The 26,968-nt window shown below is 38.8% G+C and overlaps 1 protein-coding gene and 1 long non-coding RNA gene across 5 annotated transcripts in view; one reads left to right on the forward strand and one right to left on the reverse strand.

Annotated features, from left to right (window-relative positions):
- Positions 1 to 26,968, reverse strand: part of KCNJ6 (potassium inwardly rectifying channel subfamily J member 6) — a 165,755-nt gene that overhangs the window by 86,189 nt on the left and 52,598 nt on the right. The window lies entirely within an intron of this gene.
- LOC135179992 (uncharacterized) lies at positions 18,792 to 25,903 on the forward strand. Its single transcript, XR_010304232.1, has 3 exons — positions 18,792 to 19,070; positions 20,377 to 20,620; positions 23,940 to 25,903. It is a non-coding gene; the product is annotated as an uncharacterized LOC135179992 (long non-coding RNA).

Raw genomic sequence — 26,968 nt, forward strand, 5'->3', positions numbered from 1 at the left:
CCAAAACAAATTGTATTTTGAATAATTACTACAATTTTTAGAAGCAAACATAATGTTTAAAGTTTTTAGAGGTAATCTAGCAAAGGAATTTAGTTGCCCTCAATAGTACTGAATGACTCTTGTGTACTTGCCCTTTTGGCTTGGAAACGCACTACTGAGGCTTTTAGTCCTTGAAAAATGTGTTTAGACCTTTCCATTGGTCTTCCTCTAGCTTTTATGGCTGTTCATGATGTCATATAGTATTGGATATCCCTTTGGACAGTTGGGGTCAGTTGTTCCAGCTGTGTCCCCTCCCAGCTTCTTGTGAAGCTCCAACCTACCTGCTGGGAAGACTGTGAGAAACAGAAAAGGCCTTGATGCTGTGCAAGTAATGCTCAGTAACAGCTAAAACATCCCTCTGTTATCAACACAGTTTTGCTCACAAATCCAACACACAGCACCATACAATCTGCTATAGAAAGAAGAGCAGGTTTTTCAACCAGTCAGTGTTTGATGGTGTTACAGTAAAGTTTCTTGTTTGTCTAATTTTTATGAAGGCAGGAAAGTGCAAGAACTGATTTTTGTAAAGGAATGATGGGCATAAGAGACTACAGATTCAACCTACATTGGCTAGCTCTTGTACTGTGTTGGGCAAGAGTCAGCTCATTTCATGAAGCAACTTGAGATGGCTGATTTCCAGTCTGAGATCTAATCTTCCCATACAAGAAGCTTTCAGACTAAGCTATAATCTACAAGACCATAACTAAAGTGCACGCAATGAAAATAGTTGATTGCTATTTATGGTAGATTACTGTTTTAATAATTGTCTGCTTCTGTAAATAGTAACAGGAATATCTTGACAATGTTTCTGTAATTGTTTAAAATCACAGTTATGACTGAGGAGCAGAAACTAATTGAAAGACAAAAGATGAAGCTGTTACTCCTATTACTTAACTCTGAAATTGTATTAGTGAAAGAAACATGAAGATTGTGGTTCATTTATAGATCAAAGGACCAAATGAAGTACTGAGGCCTGAGCAAAAGACCCCTCATCAAAGTTGACTTCTAGATGAACATTCCAGCCAAACATTATTTGTTATTAGTATCCACTTACTGGTAAAATATGTATTCTCCTTAGCCACTATTATTAGTATTTAATTATTATCAAAATATGTATGATTATTCTTAAAATATGTAGCTTAGATAAACTATAATCATTAGTGAGAATGAAATGTCATGGGAACGTATTCAGCTTTCCTTATTTAGCAGATTATCAAGGCCATGTAGGCAGATGTCTGGCTTTGTTTAGGAGACTGTTATGGCCATGCAGCCAGGTGTCCAGCCTTGCTTGCAAGCATGTGGTCAAAGCTAAAGAGATAAAGACACTTCCTTGGTCCCTCTCTGGGCCCTAGCCAGGCTGTGGGAGGAATCTAAGAGGAAAACGATACCAGATATTCCAACATATGCAGTTATGTAAACTATAAAAAGCTAGATCCTATGGCAGTGACTTTGAAGACCTCACCTATGAGTGGATACACTGTGTAGGACCTCCCATTTTCCAGGAAAATTTCTCCAAGTCCTCCCTGTAACTGAGGCTCCCCAGCAGTTGTGCATCTGGATGATGGTAAAGTGTTAGGACAATCGGTGACATATCTTTCTTGATCACTACAGTTAACTTTATGTAGTAATGATTGGGTGCATCATCTTGATCTCTTTTATCCTTGTTGTATTATTGTTTTGTTTGTTCTTTTGCTGTTTTATACATAAGTGAAGGGTAATTTTAATTCTATAACTTGGTGTCTGTGTCTCTCGTACTGACCTAATCAATTTGCAATACATAAAAATTGACATCACAGACAGAATTCAAAGTGAAAATGTATTGTGTGAAGGCTGGGGTTCATGTTTAGCAGAGGTAGAATCTCTTTTTGTTTAAGAGGAAGAACCTCTTGATGTTTAGCAGAAGCAGAACCTCATAATACAGTTAGAAAATCCCAAATGAAACTCTTCTCTGTGTTATCACTCAGCAATACAGTGCATTCTCGATGACCTCATTCACCATTTAGCAACACAGTGCATTCTCGATGACCTCATCCAAATGACATTTAATGAAATATGTTGTATTTTCATGTGGCAGACTTGGAAATTATTTTTGTGATAGTGGTAAAAACAAGGCTCCAAAACCCCCTGTAAATTATTGATCTGCACATGAGTGTCATATGACAAACGATCTATCTCCCAAAAGGAGCAATTGTATTTTGGGTGATGAATAAAAGAAGAAAGAAATATAATTATTAGATGGCAAAGTTGTTGTTGTTGCTGCTGTTTGGTTAGTTTTTGTTGGTTTTTGTTTTAACTAGCAGACAAAGAGCTGAAAAGTGTCACCGAAAATGACACACAGTATAATCCCTCAAAAAACATGATGGTTGAATTTTGTTTTGAAGGATTTTTTCTGAGTGGCTGAATCATTCTTAGTGTCTCAGTAAAATCTACAGATAAAAGTCCTAGTGATCTGATGTCCTCTTAATATTTCTTATTTGGGAAATTTGGGAGTGTTGGGCTTTTTCTGGCTATTTTTTTGGAGACAGCAAATTTCCAGCATTTGACTTCTGTTTCTAGCTCTGTGTTAACCAGCTGAGGAGACTTTGTGCATATATGTATCTAAATGTATATAAATACTTGTATCTAATTGTTCAATATATAGATATATTAGCTTTCCTAGCAAAACCAAGTGTGAGATGCTGTTAATTCAACAGTTTGGAATACTGATATTAAATAGAATGATATATATTAATACTAATGACAAGCAAAAGCATGTGCCATATTTTATGTGTACTTCAGTGCAATCAGCAGATACTTTGGTATATTTGCTATTGTAGTTTGGAATGCAGTATTCCTTGCATTTCACAACCACCAATATCACTGATGGAACTGCTCTACCAAACATTGTAAGGTGCCTCAGAACAAAGTTTGACTTGGATCTCTTCTTATTTGTGCTTCAGTGCTGCTGCGGTACTTTGAAAGCCTGACACCTTTGCTTGTATGAGTGGCACATTTCACCCAGCTGCCAAGCATGCAGCATCTAGAAAAAAAAACAACTACTGATTTTCTTGAGAAATATTTATTGCTATGGGCTGGCAACAGTAGACAGTTGTGGGCTCTTAAAATACTGTGCAATAGCAGTATAGGGGGTGGTTAGGCTTTTTGTGTGCGCATGCCTGAGGGAGAAAGAGGGAAAATCTGGATCTTCCCAGTGTATCATCTACTTGTCAGCCTGACTGCCAGCTGACATGAAGCTGTGTTGTCTGCCTCCTGAGACTTAGCACTATTTCTGAGTTGTCTTCAAAATCCTTACTCTCTGCAAAGGAATTCACTTACCCCCCCTTCCTGTACCTAAGCAGTCATTGAGAATTCAATGAAAGAATCACTGCAGGGCACTTCCAACTGAAGGCAGTAAGAGCAGCTACTCAGTATGTGCTGCCCACTGACTAGTTAGTGGCAATTTAGCACATCCCCGAGGGCCTTTTCTAGCACAAATACAAAATTCTCCATATCTGGCCCATGGGGATCTGCCAGGCCTGTGAGGTGCCTTGGACTCTCTCTGAGTCAGTTAATATATTTCATGCTGGGGAAATGTGATTCGTCTTTGCCTATACCCTTCTACTTGAGATCTGCCTCTGCTGGAAATATGCTTAGAAACCTACCCGCCTGGAATATTTGTTTGAAATGAGCATGCATGCAAACAAGGGAACAGTTGGTGTGCACGCACTAATCATGAAAAGTAAAACCAAGCTTCTGTACTGTGTATTTACTGGTGGTTTTCAATCCCAGCTTAGAGATCAGATGGATGCCAGGCTGCTTGCAACTCAACAGCGAGCTGATCACACCCAGAGTCTGAACAGCATGTGAACTGTAGCACCTGGTGAAGCAGACTTTGTAAAAGAAAAAGGTTTTCTTGTCAACCTGAAAAGATTTATTTGCCACTGGGTAACACATATGGAGAAGGTACCATTTTCACCACCATAATTAAATCCTGCTAGCTCCCTATCCCTACTCCATCTTTCCACATGAGATGAAACATAGCTGTTGTTGAAGGTAAAAGTGTAGCAGTGAATGCCTTATTTGTGAGCCGAGTAACAGGATCAGGCTCAGGTGATTAATACTGTAATGGTTTCTAGTGCAGATTGTGTATATGAGACTAGGTTTCCTCTCAGCCTAACTGGCATATTTAGACTATTTGGGCAACTAGCAAGGAGCATTTGACATGGCCCGAGGTATCTCTACTAACAACCTAAGTTAGCAATGTGTCCCAGGAGAAGAGAGTGCTTGTGCCCAAGGCACAGAACCCAGCAAATCAGTTCCCCAGATTTCCACCAACATCCTTTGGGATCTCTAGCAAGTCTGTCAGCAGATTTTTTTTTTTAATAGCACATGTCTGTTGAATCTGGGGACTTTGGATTTTGTTGCCTCCTTCAAATACAGACATTTCTGCTGCAGTGCACCACAGCTCAGCTCAGACTTTTTGAAAATAGAAGCCTATGTTTGCACCTCAGGGAAAAACACTGCCTCACCCTGTAGTCATAAGGGAAGGTAAAACTGTTTCTGAGGAGCTCAAATAATATGACAGTGACTTTAAATAACATATAAATAAATGAATAGAGTTCTCATTGCCAAACGTTCCTAGTAAATTGGCTGTTTTCTTTTTGCCCTCAAACACTGAAAGAAGTATTATTAAACAAACACAAAGGCTAGGTAATATGAAGAGTTTGATTCAGATCCAAAGCTAAAGCTGGAAATAATTCTGTCCTTAATCCACTCTACAGTGCCCTGTGGTAACATCAGTTGTCATGCCAGAGGTCTAATAGATTGCTTACATCCTCCTTGGATAGCAGAACAGGGCACATTTTCATTGCAACATGTATTGAGCTTCTCATTACACTCCTCAATGGCTTTTAAAGGAGCATTTATGAATGTTATTATTATTGCCAAATTATTGCAAGGCATTTTCTTGCTGTATAAATGATAAATGGAAATTGAAGTTCAGGTTGCTTGCGCACTAAGTGCCTCATCCAGACTTTTCTTGCATGTTCCTGATCTTGAGCTGATCTGCAGCTTCAATGTTATTGACACAGCCTGGTGGTCTGTGCTAGCCTGGAGAAGAGGAGGCTCAGGAGTGACCTTATTGCTGTCTACAACTACCTGAAGGGTGGTTGTGGCCAGAAGGAGGTTGCTCTCTTCTCTCAGGTGGCCAGCATCAGAACGAGAGGACACAGCCTCAGGCTGCGCTAGGGGAGATTTAGGCTCGAGGTGAGGAGAAAGTTCTTCACTGAGAGAGACATTGGACACTGGAATGGGCTGCCTGGGGAGGTGGTGGAGTCGCCGTCCCTGGGGCTGTTCAAGGTAAGATTGGACGTGGCACTTCGTGCCATGGTCTAGCCTTGAGCTCTGTAGTAAAGGGTTGGACTTGATGATCTGTGAGGTCTCTTCCAACCCTGATGATACTGTGAATACACAAACATTATTTTGTGCTTCTACACTTAAATCTTGAGGTGTTATCAGAAAGCTTCAAACTCTAGGTTCTCTAGTTTTCTGTATTTAAGTCTTTTTTTCCCCCTTTAATTACCAAATTCCTTGAGTTGGGGAACTTTTCACACATAGCAATACCTAGAAACTACACACACAGTAAATTGAGACAGAGATGGATTTGTTTTCAGATACATGGAAGAGGTCATTGAACTCTTCTTTAGATATCTCTAAATCTTTTTGAAGATGTATATATAATATGTCATGTGTGTAGTAAAGTTCTTTAAAGACTAGTCTTGGTATTCCTCCTTTTGCTGGTAGAAATGGCAGAGATTGGGAGGCACTGGCAATGAGGTCATTGTAAAATGACAGAACAAAACAGATATCAAGTTCAGTCACTGAGTGAGATCTTGTGATTTTTTTTTCCAGCATTGCTAATCCAGATGAAAATAATGTGTATGGCCGGAGATTGCTGCAGTGCATAATTGATTGATCTCTCCAAAGCTGGGTAGCTGCTGCTACATAAAATGTTGTTATTGCAGGTCAATATATAGGAGAGTTTAGACAGTTGCTGTCCATAATCACATTGCCCACCTTCTCATTTTATGCTGACTTGTAATGAGCTGGAAGATCAGTTCATTCACAAATAGGTTAAATGCCTAACTCGTTCTTGAAGCAAATATGATTGTCTCTTGAGTTAGCTGATAGTAATTTTGTTTATGACTTTTCAGTTAATAGGAATAAAATAGTTTCCCTGGATCTGTAACTTCAGTGTAAAATACCTAGGAAATTTGGAACATTTACAAAAAGTGAGCTAATAATCAACAAATAGTATATAAACCCCCCCTGTCCAGTACTTTGCTGATAAATTATCTCTTGCTCTGAGCTGCAAAAGTGGTTTTATTTTCTCTGATCCTGGGTCCGAGGGCAGGGCCTGTATTTTTAATGGCTGAAGAGTACGTAGAACATCATGCTTATCAGACAGCTTTACAAATAAGTTGTGTTGCTGATTGTGAGTCTGTCAAAGCTATGCAAGTGTGCACTTCTAAGAAGGGTGAGCTTTATGAAGACATTGCACTTAAAAAGTGTGTGTATGTATGTTCCTTGAATCACATTTGAGATATCTTTCCTAAGACTTCTCATGCAACGTGAGGATATCTCTAACCCTAGTTTGGTACAGCATTATAACAGGCAGATGATCCCAGGAAAGGGGTCTGGATGATCTGGAAGAGGTGCTCAGGACACCAATGTGTCAGTGAAGAGAGTGATATGCCTTCACAAGCAGACCCACAAAACCCTGCAAGCTCTATAGCCTTTGAAAGGGGAAGATGCTGACACTGGTTAGCCCAGACTAATTACTTCAGTAAGTATTCAGTTTCCTAATTGACGATGGGGTAAGGCTGAGCATGAAATGTCATCGATACTGCTGATTATTTGCCTTAAAATACATGCTGTGAACTGCAGTGATTGGAAAGCTGTCTGCCAGGCAGCTCAGAACTCAAGCAGAGCCCCCAAGGATGACCTCTGTAGCAATGCCTGTGAGAATTCCTGGTTTTCCCAAGACAAGGCTTTTCCAACCTCTGCCAGGTCTTTCAGAAAGATTTTGGGCCTAGTGTGAACTTCCAGGCTGATGACTTTTTGCTCTGAACCAGGTCTAAACCAACTGGTTTAAAACTAGCAGAGAATGCTTGCATGAGTTATGTCCATAGCAGAGACTGCACTGCAGATGTACCCTGAGGCTTCAGTTCAGCAACAAAATGCAATGGTTCACTCACATCATTTAAGCTTGTTGTGTGATTAGGATGTTAAGAATCTGTTCTGGAATACTGGAAACAGTAAAAGCCTATAATGGTTAATCAGATAAAAAAAAATACGATGCTTTCTTGGCTAATTTCTGTTAAATTGGATAAATTTCTGATAAATCTTATATGGCCTTCATTTATCCAGAAAGGAAGCTCCTCTATGCAGGACAATGTATTTCAGATGAAAGTGATGTAATTATATGAACAATTACAGATAGAGAAAGAGCAAATAAGGGCATAGGTAAAAAGAGGCAAAGGTAAGTAGAGAGCCTTTTTCACCTGGACGATATCTGTCTCACTTCCCTGCAGCCCCTTCTACAACAACTGATGATTTATTTCTAAGATGGGGTCAGGTTTCAAATATTTTTCATAGAATAGCCCATACTGGAAGGGGCCACAAAATATTAAGTGCATGAAGAAGAGTGTGGCCAGAAGGTAAAGAGAGGTTCATCCACAGCACTTGGGTTGAGTGAGGTTGCTCCTAGAATTTTGTGTCCAGATCTGGGCTCTCCAGTTCAAGAGGGACAGGCAGCTACTGGATTGAACCAAATAGAGGGCTACTGGTTGATCAAGGAACTGGAGCATCCCTCTTATAAGGAGAGGCTGAGAGACCTGGGGTTCTTTAACCTGGAAAAGAGAAGACTGAGAGAGGATCTTATAAATGCATACAAATATTTAAAGCATGGAGATCATGAGGGTGGAGCTGGTTTCTTTTCATTTGTGGACAAGAGGCAACGGGAACTAACTAGAACACAAGAGGTTTCACTTGATCTTAAGGAGAAACTTCTTTGAGGGTCATGGAGGACTGAAATGGGCTGTCCACAGAGGCTGTGAAGTCTCCTCTGATCTTTCAAAACCAGCCTCGACACATTCCAGTACAACTTAATGTAGGCACATCTTCCTTAATAGAGGGGGTTAGACTAGATGATCTCCATAGGTTTCTTCCAACTCTACCATTCTATGATTCTATGATTCTTTGATCTGGTCCAGCCATTATGGGGAAGGGAGCTGGATGAGATTATCTAGCAAACTGTTCAACCACATCTGGAAAATGTCCAGCAGTGGGAGTGAATGATTCTTCTTACTTTAGAAAATATCTTTCTTGTGTCAAAATGACTTTGGGGTTTTCAGCTCTGTTTCTGTTTTCGACAATCCAATACAATAAGATACTCAAGGGCCTTTTTCAACAGGAACATGGACACTTGTCCATGCTGTTTAGCTAGGGAGGTTATTCTAAATCTCTGTGTTAGACTATTTTATTAGGAATATAGCAATTATCTTAAACTAGGAAACTACTTGCAGAGTTTAAAGCAACAACAAAAGTATGATTGATGAAAAATCATTACACATTTCATAAACAGGTGAATTTATGCTATGGTTCATTAGATCTTAGACATGGAAACTGGAATACCAAAATCCAGCTTGCATCTGGCTATTTTAGCCTAGGGGGAAATACAAATGCATTTTCAAAGCAAAACACCAGGCTACCCAGAGACATTAAAATTATAATGTAAAATGTTATGTTGCTCTGTGTGTGTTGTTTACACTAACATTGTGATGTATTTCCACTTGCTTTATTCTTGTGTTTATAATGGATTGCTGGAAACATTTAAAATTTATTTTTCTTTTCTTGGTGCTTTCTACTCACTGTGTGTAGTATGTGGAAATACTGTTCAGCTGTAATACCTGCTCTGAACTTGATTGATTTATAGGCTAGATTGAAGGGATCTCTGGACAGGATAAAAGATGCCCTGTGTGCATTAACCTCTGTTTCACCCAGGAAGCATCACTGTTTCAAACAGTTTTCAGTATTGTAGATGGGGTAGTGTTGGAGGTGCAGTGTTTTTCTCTTGCAGAGGAAATTTTGGTCTTCTAGATCTAAGCATATGACACACAGTGCTACTGCGGAATACTAGATCCAGGGAATCATTCAAATGAGAATGTGCTTTGATTTTTTTTTTGTTTAATTTATTTATACATAATTTTATTTCCTTAAAAAAAAACCCAGCCAAACACAAACTAATCCACAGATTATAGATCTGAAGTTGGAATAAAAAGTCACAGATTCTGACATGTTGCTGCACTCACTTTAGCATCAGTGCCTGGTTCTGATGGCACATGAAAACTGCTTGTATCTTTGTAACAGTGAGTTCTCAAACTAAACTACCTATAGGAAGAGTGGGACCAAAGAGGCTTTTGATAGACCTGTAGCTCTTTATTTATAGACCTTGTAACAGCTACTAAAGAATCTTTGATTTAAGAAGCACCTTTTATCTGCTATGTAACTTTAGCTGAAGTGAATGCTGCTTTTTCTGATTTGTCTGGGGTTTATTTTCAGGAAGGCAGGTTTTTCTGCAAGAACACTAGAGTTTTGCTTACTGTTGATGTCAGCTGTGCTGTCATTTGAATATTCTGCTTTCTTTGGAAAAGCAGATATCCTTGTGATGGGGGAAAAGTGTATACTCTCAGCCCTTTCACCTCCAGTCTTCTCTGTGGTATAATAGGGAGTTCTCAGCAAGTGAGCCAAGGACAAAGTGCAGGAGAGCATTGAATCTCCTCAGAGGCTGATACATTCATTCCAAGTACTGAGTGGTGGTGGAAAATGTGACCACCTCCTGTGTGGAAAGCACTGAAAGAGGAAAAAGGTGATGATTCAGTTTGTGTGTTCCCAGCCGAGGGCAAGAAGCACTGTAAGCCAACTGTAATTTCTCCACTTGTCCTTAGAATAAAGTGTGGGCATGTAATACAACTCTGCAGGCTTCCTTGGTGCAGAAGCTGATGAAGAACACAGACAGATGGAAAGCTATCAGACAGTACTTGTTTTTCTTTAGGAATCTCAGTTCTTAGAACATTGGTGTCATACTTCCCAGATATCCTGTGATATAAGTAATACCACCATGGAAGCAGAATGAAGAAAGGGAGTGTGATGAGAAGGAAGATACTTGTCCACTTTGCTCTCCATAGAGCATTGTGATGGGGTTTTTAGGATGTGCAGAGAATATGTGTGCATAACTTCCCATGATCATACACTAAGACAAGGCAAAGCTCTTTGGTAGTTCTCACATTTGCAGCTGTTGGCTGTGAAAACCACTGTGCCTGCCACCATGCTGCTTGCATTCTGTGTGGTTGCACTACCAGGAAATAATGACAGCCTGTAAATGATAAAACAAGTCTTGAGGGGCAGTTTGCAAGTGGACCTGCATAGAGGTGAAGCTGGAATAATTGACTGTTCTTTCCCCTGTGTTTGAGACAGCTAGGACCTGTAGGACCAGGACGAGTATGGCAGCATGAGAATGAGATGTACTAACAGTCTCATCAGGTGAAGCTTGCAAGGCATCTTTCTCAACTGCTCCTGGCTTAATCCATTGCATTAGCATTTGCAAAAGCACAAAATCAGAAGAGGAGTTTAAAATCTTCCAGACAGCGATGATTTGAAGCACTGCATATACAACTTCACTGAAATATGTATGAAATTATTTTATGCTAATACATTATTAATTTTGGTAATGCCACATCTCTAGCAGCCTCAGATTTGTGATGCACTGAGTGTGAATATTTAGAAAAACAGTCTTATATGTGGGCATGTATCTGCTTGTGTGCATATCTATGTGTGTGTCACTTGGGTCACAGAATCATAGAACTGTCTGGGGTTATCTAGTCCAACACCCTCTGCAGAAAGCAGGGACATCCTCAACTAGATCAGGTTGCCCAAAGCCCTATGGAGCCTGACAGCTTCAGGAATGGTGCCTCAACTACCTGTTCCGGTGTTCGATTACCCTCATGGTAAATAATTTGTTCTTAACATCCAATCTAAATCTACTCTTTTCTAGTTTGAAACCACTGCCCTTTGTCCTATCACAGATCGTGGCTCTACATTTTCATAAGTACTGCTTAAGATTCAATCATTGAAGATAAAAAGATTTGTATCAATATTTCCTTTTTACTATTTAGTTTCTGTTTAGTGATCTTTTGTTCCTAGTGCATTAAGGAAATGGAAACAAATGCTTTCACTAGCTATTTATGGGAAAAGTATTTAAGAGGGATTTTTAAGAGAGTATTTCATAATATAAAGCTGGAATAAATAATTACAAACTATAGAAAGTAACAATTCCTATTTGTTATGTTTGTACTGTTTTCTTAATATTTAACACTTGAAAGAAAGAATGTGAGTGATAACTTTCCTTACTGCCTTCCACCAAAAATTGGTTAGACTGTATCTTAAAAATGGCAATTTTTTAGCATTGCCAATGTAGCTGCAGAGCTTTCTATTGTTTTCTGAACTATATTGTTGATATAGTAAAACTAATAGCAAACTTTGGTGACATAAATATCTGCTCTTGGGATGCAGTTAGTAAGGTGAACATAAATTAACGTGGAGAAATGACTACAGGAAGAAAGAACACAGAGTTTCTCCATCAGTCTCCTATACTGCCAGAGTTGAAATGACTGTCACAGTAGGATAAGATTATGCTAAGTTTGTCACTTTATTCTCAAGATGGTGCTAAAGGACTGTAATCTAATTCTGGGGGAGAAGCTACAAAATAGAAAATAAGTGCTTTCTATACATTGATACTATGGAAGAACCAATTTATTTTCATTTCAAATATGTATGTGTGCTTGGAGTAACTTCATATCTATTGACACTGTTAAATAGACTTCCCTAGATTGAAATCCAGCTTCCAGATGGCTTTCTTAGGCCATTGTGTGACCATATTTCAAGATAATTTTAAGTTTAAAGTCATGTTGCACTTATGGTGCAGCTTGCAATGCAGGTAATTCTATTGTGGAATTTCTTCACATAGTCACAGGAGTTGATTTAATCTGGGCTCAGGACAACTGTAAAGACCCAGAGTAAATTGCAATGAAATCAGCTGTGAACCCTGAATCTTTGTTCTGTGAGTCTACAGCTGAGTTATTATGCTGCACTCTTGGGTTTGGTGGTAGCCCGGGCACAGGTTGAATTTGAAATATATGAGGGCAGAAATCGGCTATTAATGGGAAGAATTAAGACCTTGGAAAAGGAATTAAAAGAGGAAAAGGCATGGAGCCAGAATCTATGGGAAACAATGCATGTGCAGTCTAAAGGCATTGCAGACACCTTAATAGCCTAGGCAGAGGCAAAAATCATGTCAAGACTAGTTTCGTCAGCAACTTCCCTCTCTGCCTCTGCCTACAAACTAAGTGATTCTGAACTGTAGGACCCGGGGAGAGAGGCAGACTTTCTCACTAGATAATGCTGGGGAAGGGAACCTCACCAAATCACTCCATTCATTCAAGTTCAAGATAAAAGTATATAAATATCCTGGAATTTTAGGTGGAAAGACAGTATAAGGTCATAATATTTGAAGAGTTGCTGGATTTTTCCATGAACACTGTGAGAATTAGCAGCACTGAGACCTTGCAAATGTAAAGGCAGGGGCTTTCTCCTGCTTTGCTACCCTTGGGAGCACCCATGTGAGGGCAGATCATCAGCTCTTACAGAAACTGTTTTAGCTCATTCGAGGAAATGTATTTCTGTTTTGTTCCATCAAAGAGTGGACTGTTTTAGTGCTCTTGCACTGTGCTTGATAAAGAACTTCCCTTTCCTGTACATGATTTTCTTGAGTGTTGTGCTTGTTATCATACATAGTTGTAAGTGGTGGTGCTCACCTTGGTGTGAGGATTGAGTGATGTATTATCTGTGTTGTAGACAGTGAGAGAAGAAAAATTAAAGTGCTTTTTCACTGGATCTGTGAGAACATACTCCCAGTGATTCCGTCAGATGAGTTCCTATGATGTGCAAAGGCAAATACAATACCAACTCAGCTTTTTTTTTTTTTTGTTGTTAATTCTCCCACAGGCATTTTAACAACCACTTGCCACTTTATTCTTATAGAAATAATAGGCAGAAGTAGCCCAGAAATGTTACCAAAACATAAAGAAGGAAAGCCTCAATTTTCTCTGAATATGATAGTATTGCAGTGAACATGTGCCAATACAGGAGATACAGAGGAGTCCAACAGCCTATAGCAGGTGCAGGTATTTGTCATGCTGAAGCACCTTAAATGCTCTCTACTCCTTCCTTCTTTCTGCAACTTTTTTTTTTTTGCAAAGGCATTTATTTATATTTGACAGAATAAAAGTCCCTTTTTCTGGCCTCATGAAAATCTTCCTAACATTGTCTCAGTAAATGACTTCTAGTTGACACTTTCTGCCTGTGGTTTATGTATAACACAAAAAAAGAACAGCACTCTTCTAAATCCATTAGTAGTTTGGAGCATTGGGTACATTGGCCCAGTACCTCACTTCTTTTAAAACAGGGGCTGAATGGTCTGATGAGAAATAGACGCAGCGAGGATGTCTGGCCATGACTACCATGCGTTCTTCTGTCAGAAACCATTGGGTTAAGAAGTGCATTCTTCAGGAATCTGGCAGTGGAAGTTGTTTATCAGTGAGGGCCCTTCATTAATGAAAGGTGGGCTTTGTCTTTTATGGAATAGGGCAGAGATGGCATCCTAACCGGACCGTGCATCTCTGCCCATCACATCCACTGCTACTGCATTGCAGACCAAGCTGCACAGAGTATCTTGACTGTGTAGCACAACTACTTCTACATGGGTAATGACACACCTACTGCTATTTCAGTGTACTTCATCTCTCCAGTGCTTGGTTCAAGCAGGATGAGAACTGCTTTCTGCCACTTTAGCAGTTATTTCTGTGCCATGGGATGGGGGAGGAAGTCTCCTGCACTAGTGTGAGATCTGTGGTTTCATCTCCTGCTGATGTGACATACACATGTATTCTATCTGTATCTCATCTGTTGTATGATGACAGGTAGCTTCTTCCTTTTAAAAGGAAAGTATGCAAAATAACTTTTAATAAAGATATTTTTAAAGCCACAATGCTAGACAAATAGGATGTGAGTGCTTATAACACCATCTCTATCTGCATTTCTTTTTTTCCTTTGGGAAATCTGCAAAAGGAAAGGTGTTTAGTAAGTGAATCAGGGAGATGTCATCAAAAAAGTCAGCTGGTTGTATATCTAATTTCTTTTTCATTCGTAAGATTCACAGCCATATAAAAACTGACTTTGCAATTAGGTAGTCTTTCAGTCCTTGCTCCCTAACTTTTGTTCAGCTGTACTTTTTGAAAGCACACAGAAATAATTAAATAGGCCTATACATGTACTAGCTTGACCAGGCATTTTCTTCTACTCTCTCTCCTGTTTTGGGGAGAAGCAATCGTGGGAAAGAGGACAAAGAACCTGGAAGTCACTTAGCCTAAGGACTCTGGCCTGCCCAGACTTGTTTTGCTCCTGCGGTGAACAAGGTACACATGCTTAGCTTGTGCTTCCCTTGTGCAAGGTTTATGCTTTTCCAAAATTTGAGTAAAACAAGCCTATGACTTCACTTAATACAGTCAAGCTTGGAAAACTGCCATTCTGATTGGCTATTCTGTGTCCAAAGACCCATTACTCTTGGGTTGCATTGATAAAAGAGTTGAGTAAGTAACACGTGTGCTCTGCTGTTGTATCTGTTATGACATGCCTGCTGCTGCCTGCTGCCATTGCTTACTGCCTCTGTGCATCCTGAATTGCCTGGAAACTGCCTGCCTGAAGTTTACCAGGAACAGGCTCTAAATGCCTCCAAGTGATTGGCCTGCAGAGACAGAGTGGCATCATGCTAAGACTGCACGTCACAGGACATCCTGCCTACACCTGAAAGTCTCCTGCCAAGATGAGAAGTCCTGGAGATACACAGATTATCCAGAGAAGCCAGGATAAAAGGTCAGAGATTGTCTGCCTCCTTTCCCAGCACTCTATGAAGCCTGGGAAGAATCATAAGCCTCAGCAGCTGACAAGTAACACTATTCCATGAAAGCATTTGGGTACTGCTTGAAGCTGTACCTAACCCCTTGAGTCGGGAAATAATATTTTGTGAGTAAATCCTTAAAGCCTCTTGTAATTCACCACAGCCTTCTGCCATAAGCAGAAAGCAGCTCCTTGAGTCCATCTGGTGGGCAAGTGGTATTTGACTGCAGGAACTTTCTCTTCAAGTTCAATTGGGTTCAATTAATGTTTATAAGTATTTTTGCTGGTTATTTCAGATGTAGTTATTATCTGCTTAATGTTTCCATGACCATGCAAAGAATCTATTATTATGAAAATTAGTGGTCGGGGGTGGCAAGAGTTCTGAATATCAAAATTAATAAACAATATTATTTTGGGGAAAATATCATCTCACATTAATTAATTACCCCATTCGTAACTTTTAATTTCCTCAGTGCTCAGCTGAGACCTGATGATTCTGGTTTTAATCTCGGCCATCAAGCCTTTGCACCTGACATTGCTGAGGATTAGCACCTTTGGCAGAACACCAACTGGGCTGCAAATGGGCTAGGGCTCAGGACGTGATTAGCTGTAGTCTTCATCTGGTTCCTTCTGTAAATAAGTCTGAGCTCCCATCCCAGTTTCTGTCTGCAAGGTTGAGGCATAAATAACTTCCTTGGTAGTATGCAAGCTATTTGGTCACTGTGTTGAAAGTTCCATGGGACAACCCAGAAGGAAATATGTGATCAAATGCTGTGACCTAGGCATGTTAGTCTCAGCAATTCTGAGTCTGAGAATGCTCTGAACCACAGCTGCTTCAAGAATTCCATTGCAGAATGATAGGCACAGAATATGTATAGACACAAGTGCTTTTTCTTGCTGCTCTTGTACGTCACAGTCATTTACAGCTCAGCTGTATATAGTTTTTGTTTTATGTTACTGACAGTGTAAGGTTTAAAGCCAAAACAGATTCTCACCCAGGAAGTCAGTCCATCAGCACCTCCTCCAATCTAATCAGAGGTTGTATAAGATACATATACATTTATATACACACAAATCTGTGTGTGTACATATGTGTCTACACATCCACTTAAAATATTTAAGAAATACTTTGGGCACGTGACAACTACTTTATTTCAAATGAAAAAAAAAAAAAGCCAAGACTTTATCCCTAATATATCAAATATTAGCTGTAGTTATGTGGGAAGAGAGTTGAGAAGGATATTAAAGCCTGAACTTCCTGTAGATGTGCTTAGTGAGTATAGGCAATAACCTGTTGTTTAAAAAGCCAAATCCCCAAGGCTTTTGAGTTCACGTGTTCAGTGTGCATGCATGACATGTCTATCAAACAGATTGATATTTCACAGACTAAGAACAATTTACATGACAGACTGCAAATTACAATGGCTCCCAAACCAGCCAGTATAAATGGATTCTAAGCAATATGAATCAATAACAGATGCTTCTCTAACAGCTTCCCCCCCTGCTAGTGGGAGACCAAAGCCAAAACACCACATCTGTTGTTCTGTTGTCACCTTGGGAATGTCTGGTACTGCATATTCTATCCAGAGCTTTGTAGTGGTCAAATTTTTTTTTTTACATTTTCTACTGAAAATCCTATCAGGGTAACATAGATGTGGAAACTTAAGTTTCTTACTACTTAAACCTAAGCATATTAAGCTCTTTATACATACAAATGCACAACCCCTGTTTATTCAAGCAGAATGTCTCACTGGCTTCATAGCCAGATGCCAGGAATGGAACAGCGCTGCTTTACGGGACACATCGTTTTGTCCTCAGTTTCAGCAATATAGTAATGATTATGTAGTTAATACTTCTGAAATATCAAGAGTTGATCATGAAGAGACATACTGTGACTAAGGAACACAGTGCACTTCAGACAGTCTTAATTCTCTGTCTTGTTCTGTCATACCTTTAAAACATTCACTTGAACTACTCCTCACTTGTGCTCCTTCTCAGTTTGCTAATAGCCATTCATTTGTTTGTTCCAGGCAAGAAGTTCCATCAATCCCTTGTATGCTGTTGTAGATCTGTAACAAATTACCTGTACTCCTATCTTCCTGACTCTCAGGTCCTATGTATGTTTTCTTTTTCTTATATCTCAGCCTTTTCTGAGGTCCTTTAATTTTCTTCCTATTTATTTATTTGTTTGTTTGTTTTCAGGTTGTGGTTCCCAATGATTCTACTATGCCTTCTTCCATGACACACCTTATTTTCATTTATTCTGTGGTGGTTATTAGTAATGAAAAGGTCTTGCCTCAGGATGAAAACCAAACCAAAACAATGCACAAACTCAAAGTAACCAAGAAGCACAAATGCAACACTTTTTGTCTCAGTAGTGTCTAATTCCAGCAAATGCCTGGTTTATGCATGTCTGCTGGTGATGGAAGTTATAAAGCTTACCTCCAATCTTGCCATCACTGCTCACTCAGAACCACTCTCATTAGCCTAATTGCTCCTTTTCAATAGTCTCCCTATTTCTGATCCTTCTTCATTGTCCCTTACTCTTTTGCATGGTGACTTTGAACTGTGAGATACATGACAATTTTTCTTCTAGTACCCCTACTTTCAAGGAAGTGTGGCCTTCATAAAATTATACAAGTGTAAATAGGATATTAAGATTCTCACCTTTCTTTTCCCCCTTCTCAACTTTTTTGTGTTTCTATTGAACTGTAACTAATTCTCTGATTTCTAGTTCAATTTTCTTAAAGTCTATCTGATAGCTCAATGTGAATACAGCTAAGAAATTATTTCTTACTATACCTCCTACCTTCCACAAAAACTTCTCTTGTCTTCATTCCTAGTTCTAGTTATTGGTGTGAATGCAGGGCTCTATTATTTCTGTCTCCATAGCACTTCCTCATTCTAGTACTGCCTTCACTTACCACACTTACCATCACTTCACTACTTGGTTAAGCGGTTTTATAATGATCTTGTATGTATTTTCTCTCTAATTGCATCGCTAAAACTGCTGTAATACACATTCTGTGTAATATATGTAGACTGAAATACAGTCTATAAAGCTGTGGCTAAGATTTTCCCCTTCCTCCCTTCTGCACACATATACTCTCACACTCCTCTCCAGTATTCACTGTCATAATTATGTTCCAGTTTTTTCTTTCTCTCTGTCAGCACTTTTTACTTCTGTTATTAAGTCAAAGCATCTGCCTTTCAGAAAGCACAAGAAATAAAATCCTGCTTACAGTCCTGCTCTTTTCTCCTCTGTCTCTTCACTCTGCATCCTTTAAAAAAGCATTTCCTAATGATTTTCCATAGTCACAGAACTGTCAGACAGTTGTAGTCACTGAAGTACGTATTTCTCATTGTGCTCTCTTTCTTGTAAGTGTAAACTCTTTGATGCAAGACCTGTATTAATGATTTGACATGGACTGTCTTTTGTACAGGTCAGTGTATGTGTTTGATACTCTAAAAATGAAAAACTGTAATGGATGACTGGCACAAACAGAAGAAGAAGATGTAGATTGAGGCATGGCGAATGAAATATCACCATATATAGCTAGAGATGCCTGGTCAGTCTATTGGAGTAGTGCCTAAGTCTCATGGCAAGTACTACAAATTGCTTGGTGCATTTGTCTGTATGAAAGGGATAGGATTGGAAAAGAGGAAGAAACAAAACTTTTCTTTCTCCCCCTGCAGTGTTCCATAGATGCTTGGCTGAGATGGGCTAATATTAAAATGAAAGCACATTGTCACACTCTTCCCACACCTCTGAGCAACAGACTGAACTATACATAAGAGACAGTACTCCCTAACATCTGACTGAAGCACATTGGCTTTTACTGTGCCAAGAGGAGGATGGAAATGGTATCAACACCTTGCTTTAAAAACGCTGTGAGCAAAGATTTTGGGGAAAAAAAAGAACAGAAGAAGGCAGCTTGTATTTGGAACTCAAATTGTGTTTTACACTGACAATTTCAGTGGTAAGCAATTCCTTTTTTCTTTTCTATTTTGTTTTAATTTCAGATTTTTTTCACCTTTTATCTCTCCCTTAAGCTATAAACCACCTCAATCATGATAAACCAAAAGCAGATGTAACTTTCTTGTAGGCAACACTACTTGTTTTCCTTCCCTTCCTTCCTTCCCTTCCCTTCCTCCCTCCTTTCCTTTCCTTCCTTCCCTCCCTTCCTCCCTTCCTCCCTTCCTCCCTTCCTCCCTTCCTCCCTTCCTCCTTTCTTCCTTCTTTCCCTCTTTTCCTTTCCCCTTCCCCTTCCCCTTCCCCTTCTCTATCTTCATTGCTCTCTCTTTATCTCTTTCCCTTTTTCAGCAGCCCCCATCACTCCTCACCGTTATCTGGTCTATTGTGATTCCTTAAGACTTATAAATGTCAGTTCTTCCCCCAAGCCTCCCCCTACCAGATTCTGCTGTTTCAGTTCTCCAGCATTTCTTGCTATATATAGCCAATTTGTCTAACTGAGTAGCAAAAAAAAATCCTTTACTTTCTGTAGGGAATACCAGCAAAGCAGCAAATATTGCCATGGCAACAAGCCTCTCAATCCATCAGACTCCCGCAGTATCTAATACATAATCTGCAAGGCGGAGACTAGTGTTAAAAAATGAACATGACATACAGTCACTTCAGGATTAAATATCTCTTCCCCATGACCTTAATTAGCTCACCTTATTTTGGGTAATTATTCAATTTCTGATAGAAACTCCTATTTTATTTTGCTTTATTGAGGAAACTAATGTGTGATCTGCCTTCATTAAAATGCAACTTCTGACTTTTTCCCCACAAACATGCCACAAAATGGGAGTTTCTATAGTAACACACAATGCAGACTTAATTTGAAATTATAATCTCTTGATAAAGATGAGATTTCCCCAACCCCCTTCTCAGTGTATTTTCTTTATATTAAAAAAAAAAAACCCACAAGTTTTTCACAGTGGTGTGACTCTCTTCTGTTCCAAAGAAAGTTTGAAAAAGGCTTCTTAAATTCAAAAACTATCATTTGATAGCACTACTAATATTAAAAATGAACATTCTAAGCACCCATTTTCCTTGTACATTGTAGATTTTGTACCATTTCATTGGTTTTTGGCCTCCTCTTATGAAATTATTAGATTATTTTTTGACAGCTGTTTAATGATATGGAAAAGGGATAACTGCATTTAAGCCAATAGCACTTGCAAGAGTTGCTGATAAAAGTGGTAATGAAGTCTAATGACAGGCCTTGGACTCTAACTCTGCTTTTCTAAGACATGTACTATTATGGCATTTGTTTACAGCTCATTCAAAGTGAAAACTTTAAAGAAATCTAATCTACTGACCAATTTCACTAGCATTTAAGAAGCATTTTCAGGCCTTCTGCTGTTGAGTGGGAAGATGAAGATCTGCAAGATTTTTTGTCAAGGACTTGGAAGTGGAGATCAAAGGGAGGGAGAAGAAAAGAATCTGATTACAGATCGAGTGTCCAAAACAGGAGCATCCAGGAGTGAAATATTTCATGGAGAACTGGACTTTACTAGTAAGGTAGGAGTCAACTGACTGCTCTGAAACAGTGGGGGAAAAGATACCTACTGCAAATGGCTCACATGTGAATGATGCGACAAAGCAATGCTTACTAAATCACTTCCACAGAATGAATCCCACTGTTAATCCCTCACAGAATCACAGAAACATTCTGATTGGGAAAGACCCTCAGGATCACCAAGTCCAATCAATATCCCTACTCTGCAAGGTTCACCCTAAACCATATTCACCCTAAACCTTTAAATACACCCAGGGTTGATTGTTCAACCACCTCACTGGGCAGCCCATTCCAATGCCTGACTACTCTTTCCATGAAGTTTTTTTCCTAGTGTCCAGTCTAACTCTATACAGTTGCAGCTGGAGGCCATTCCCTCTTCTTCTATCACTATTAACCTGTGAGAAGAGACCAGGACCAACCTCTCCACAACATCCCTCAGCCTCCTCTTTTGCAAACTAAACAGCCCCAGCTCCATCAGCTCACTCCTCATAAGAGCTACTTTCCAAAACACCAGCAGTGTTTATCCACAGCTTCAAGTCAACGCTCTCATGTCCTGGAGGTTTGCCTTTGGACTTACCCTTTCAGATTGTGAAAGTGTTTATAGAGACCACTGCTTCCTTCTTGTGACTCTGCATCTCAGCAGGAGGGACTGTAACTTATGGATTCCCTGACTGTTTTTCATAGACCTTAGCATAGATCTCTACAGATGTTTCTCAACAGTGAATATCTGAGTTACACCAGCAGCCTGAATCAAGATTTCCTGTCCATCCACCTATTTGCCAAGAGGTTTCTGTGTGTTTCAAATCTAACATAAAAGAAAGAGTAAACTGCACTGATTTGAAGAAAGGTACTTTAAAACTAGTCCGTTTCAAACTCCTTTGAAATGTGATAATTTAACACATTATCATGTATTATGCTTTTCATGAATTCACTTTTAAACATGGCAGCCCAGCACATATGATTGAATGGATACTAAAAATACACAGCATTCACCCACAAATTAGTACAACAGCATGAGTTACTTGTGCCTGAAATAGTAATACTCTCCTAAATAATAATTTTATCATCAAAAAATCATTCAACCACATGCAAGACCAATATGCCATAGGAAATAAACTGACTTAGCAGGAGGTGTGTAGATAGTTCTTTTCTGCTTTGTTAAAAAAAAAAAAAAAGAGGAAATTATCCTTCACCTATAGTTAAAATAACTATTCAAACAATCCTAGAAAATAGAGTAGAACAAGACATTTAAACTGCCTCCCAAAGCTGTCAAGTGAAAGTACAGGTTTTCTAAACTCAACAAAAATGTGCCACTTTTAAGGACATACAATCATGCAATTTGTTGTCCTTTGATTTGCAGCTAGGTTAGCAAATGCCTCATGACACGTGATGTGATTCCTTTGTGTAAGCTCCTAGGAGCAACAGAGGAAACCTGCAATGTAGAGATAGCAGGCTCAGCTTGACAATGATAAATATGTCAGATGATGACAATCATTCTGTGAATTTAGTTCTTGTGAATGAATGAAAATGGTAATTTAAAGTGTCATGATTTGGAAGCATAATCATCTCTGTATCAGTCATTCACAATCAGTTGTAGGAGAATAGAGCCTGATACTCTTCCATGCACAGTGTGAGCTGTGTGAAGACATATGGATACAGATTCAGAGTCAGGCAGGAGCATCAGATCTCACCTCCTTGATAAAATGATCAAATAAATTTCACCCAATGGCTGAGCCCATTCACTTAACAACTAAAATTCAACTAACTTGATGGAGCTGAGGCAGAAAGCCAAATCTATTATGGATTTTGTCTCCAGTCTGTAGCCATCCTGCTCTTAGTTCCCATACTGGCTGTGTGAAGAGGAACCCATCTGGGGAAGCACAAAGCTCAGTGGATGCCTTTGTAATACTAGCCAGGGATTCTTTTCAGTTTCAGAAGTGTCATGGGTTTTATGTCTCTTTGCAATCTTCTACCTTGCCTTTGGGAATTTAATCATATCTCTAAGGTCTTGGGATCAAAATGGAATCATTTTGTAGCCATGTTTAGAACCATAGAATGCTTTAGATTGAAAGGGGCTTTTAAAGGTCACCTTGTCCATCCTCTCTATGGTGAGCAGGGACATATTTAATTAGATTAGGTTGCATAGAGTCCTGTCCAACCTGACTGTGAATGTTTTTAGCCCCATCTAGGGATGATACTTCTACTACCTTAGAGTTCTTACTAGTGCTTAGACCTACACAGGTGGCCCATAATGACACTGGATTGAAAGGGGGTCTGACCTTTAAACTATAGGAAAATGGAGAAGGTTATCTTGTAACTGCTGAGCGACTGATAATCCTAACATGAGGCTGGTGGTGATGATAGTAATAGGTGGAGCTCATAGGTTATGATAACAGAAATAAAAGGCAACCTCTCAAGCAGACTGGTACAAAGTCAAACCATCAACAGAATAACTTTTTGCCTGGTCTTTACTGGTTAGTAGATCAAGAGCAAGATCTACTTGCTAGTTAGTGGAGCAAGATAGGGGTTGCTCTCTTCTCACATGCAACAAGTGACAGGTCAAGAGGAAAAGGCCTCAGGTTTTTATAGGGAAGGATATTAGGAAAAATCCAGACTGGGTATTAGGAAAAAACAACTTCTCAGAAAGCATTATCAAGCATTGGAATGGGCTGCCAGGAAAATGGTGGAGTCTCCATCCCTGACGGAATCTAAAAGACAAGTGGATGTGGTGCTTAGGGATTGATTTCGTGGTAGTAGCTTAGCAGCAGTGGTGGGATTGTGAGCTCTAAGTGAGCTGTTGGACTTGATGATCTCAGAGGTCTCTTCCAACCTCAACAGCTCTATGATTCTATGATTCTGTGCTGAGAGTGAACAAAACACTACATTTATTAAGCATTCCTTTTTAATTGCCAGTGAAGTGAGTAAGAGCTGCATGCTTGCTTTTGCTGCTACTGATATTCTTTTTCTCTCATGCAGCCTTTCTGTTTCCCATTATTTTGCTTATAGGTATATGAATTAAAAAATGGGCTTATGAAGTATGATGACAAAGACAAATGAGTTCAGCTAAGAACCAAGACTGAAGGTCTTGAATTTTGAAGCGAGACCCAAAATCTAATCCTGCAGTTTAATTACAAGGTGATTAGAGAGAGGTTCTGCACACTGGCAATATTTGAAGAGGAAAGATAGGTAATTTATTTACAGGAGGGAGAATAATAGGAAGAAGAAACTGTCTCTTGTTATACGGCAGAATTTCATGCAGTACACAGTGCTCAGAGTGAGGATCAGTGAGATGCAGCCTGATGTGTCCTCTATTTTCTGCAGACATATGCCAGTATAACATACCTGGGCTGAAACAACAAAGAGAGCAATGCTGAAGGCTGGGAATGCTTGATGTAAGGGTGCAGAAAAGCCCTGTTGCACAATCACCCCTGTGTCTGAAAACAGTGCTGCACTAACTCAAAGGAGGACAAGTCTTACAGGTCTCTTCTCTCTTGTTGATTTAGATTTTAATAGCACTTTTACTGTGGGCAATGATTCTCACTGGAGTCTTTTCGGTTTTCTCCTGCATGCAGTTCAAGATACTTTATGGTAAAAATAATAGTCATAAATAAAGTTAGAAGAGCCTGAGTTACAAGTGCAGGCAATGGTTCAGAAATAATACACTTTGAACTAATGTGTTCTATGCATAAAAGGGACTTCAATACATAGTCATTATTTTCCTGTAATATGGTTAATAATGTTATCCTCTGTTATCCCCTGTCAGATGTTTGAAGAGCAATGTAGGCAGGTGGAAAATACAGGGACAATATAGTCTAGCTTTAGGGATTAATCTAATACCTGATTATTAGGCTTTTAAAAGACATCTGTCAACAATACCATGATAAGACCTTTCTCTAATTGTTTGTATTGAGTAATGCAACTGGGCCCTTTTTCTTATGAAACAAATCTTTCCCTTTCACATCAAATAGTTTATCCTACAGGTTCCATAATATTTTCCATTCATTGATTCTGGATGCCTTTTCAACTCATTTCCAAAGTCTAAGGGTTTCAAAATCCAATACATTTATGTTTCTACCTGATTAACAGCTGTTCTTGTATAACTCAGATACGTTTTTTTCCCCTGGATTGTTTTCCCCTTAACTGTTCACCATCATTCTTTGTTATTTATCATGCTATGCTTACTTCCTAGAACTAGAATGCATTATGGTCTCTTCTCTGCTTGATAGCTCAATAAGCTTGATCCAGGTCACACAGTTTCCTACAGCTTTCAGAAACATTGATCCTGGTTTTCATCATTAAACTCAACTCATCTGCTCAATGTGAAGACAATTGATTAGACATTTTTAATGACTTCTTTATCCTGAGTGAGTATGAATTTCCTGCTCTGCATAAAGTGTGGGCTTCTTTTTCAGCGCTGCATACTGATCACTTCTCCAACTGAAGTCCATTGTTGGTTAGCACCTTCAGAAGATTGAAGTGCATGATAAATAAATATAGAAACCCTCCTGAATTAGAAGGCCATTAAAATTGTGAAGTCAGGCCCCCAATAGCTGGAAATAGATAGTTAAGGCTGCAACGTCAACTGGCCCAGATGTGAATGCACAAATATTATTCAAGATACAATGAGAAAATGTTGTCACAAGAAAGACTTCAGCCACCTAACTGACATTTTTGGCAACTCAGCCCCATCCTCAGTCCTCAAAAACTGGTACTTAGAATCTGAAGTGACTTCTGCTTTCAGTATTAAACTTCTGCACATGCTTAAATGGATTCTGGTCATGTTCAGAAACACTGTAGGTACATTTCCCTTCTAGAGACCTATAGATCTTATACCTAAATGTATATCACACTAGATCTCACAGTTTTGCCTTAATGCTGATCAGAAGATGCTATTGGAATTGAGTGTGGTTTGGGTTCTGTAGAAAGCAGTGTTTTGGGAAGCTGTGATCTAATGGCTTTTTGCTCAGATCACTTAGATTTAGATGAGAATTTGCTCTGGGAAGCATGTGATTTAAAAAAAAAAAAAAAAAGTTCCCTGTGACAGTGACCATAACAATGAAAAGGCACGGTACTGAGAATTCTTAAATGGTGTTAGGCTGTTTGTAGCCTCTGTTCTAGAAATAGATGATGCTGAGATAATAAAAATAAGGGAAGCATTCAATCGCACAGCTGTCATGGAAAATTACAACCCCAACAGAATAAATGTTAAGTAACAGGAAATATTGTGTTTTAATAAGAAGCAGTACAATGCAGCCTATATGTAATCATTGTTATTAACTAGAAATACAGACATTTTTACTCATAATTCAACTCTTGGATATCTCACATTCTGTATTTTGAATTTAATGTTCACAAAGGTTTTAGCTTAGCAAAGCACTATTAGCAGCGCTATCAAAACTTAAGAAGTCTTTGAAAAACCTAAGCTTCTAGAATGATCTGATTACATGAGAGTCTTGGTTTTTCTTTTGGGAAAAAGCATTTCTGTCCCTCACGCTTGCTACGAGAAATGAAAGACAAGACCCTTAAAAGCTCAGAGAATGTGAAGCAAATGCTCTTTGCATTGTTCTATACTGATGACTGGAAATACTGTCAATCAACTTCTTGATTAAGACAATTTTCTTTTGTTTCTTATCGCATGCATAAGCTCTCAGTCTTTTTAAGTGCCTGATAGTGTATCACTAAAACAATAGAAGTTCTTGCTGTCTTGCATAATGAACTCTCGTTTTAGAATCTCGTTCCCTTCTCTTAAAACTTGACCTTTACAGGAAGAACAGACTGTATTTTCATTTAATGAAAATAACATTGTTCTTTCCTTTTCATTATATGCATTGGCTAATTTCTGCTGAAATGACAACATATATAATAGACAATATATATAATATAATATATAATATAATACATGATATGTGTATTATATAAGATAATACATCTTGTAATTTACATTCAACCAAAGATTTAAGGAGTTAATTTTGAAACAAATGTTAGCAACTTTATATTATATACAGTATCAAATCAACAGTAATTAGATGCTATGCTTAATAAAATATTTATCTCTTTGGCTTAATATTTGCCACAAACTTACTGATCCAGAAATTGTTATAACAACAGAACTCCTTTTTTAAATGAAAAGCAAGAGATGATGAAAATTTATCTTGTAGGAAACCCAGCCTCTCGATTCGACTCTTGGTATGCTTTACTACGAGGATATCTGGGTACCTTGAAAATGAATGATTCTAACTTTCTCAAGCATGAGCAAATATTTCCATTGAATGAGTTTTCTGCATGCTTTGGTATTCTTTCACTTGAATTTTGCATTATAAGAATCTGCTCTTTCTCATAATTGATATCAG

The sequence above is a fragment of the Pogoniulus pusillus genome, chromosome 12 (genome assembly GCF_015220805.1).
Source record: "Pogoniulus pusillus isolate bPogPus1 chromosome 12, bPogPus1.pri, whole genome shotgun sequence".
NCBI lineage: Eukaryota > Metazoa > Chordata > Aves > Piciformes > Lybiidae > Pogoniulus > Pogoniulus pusillus.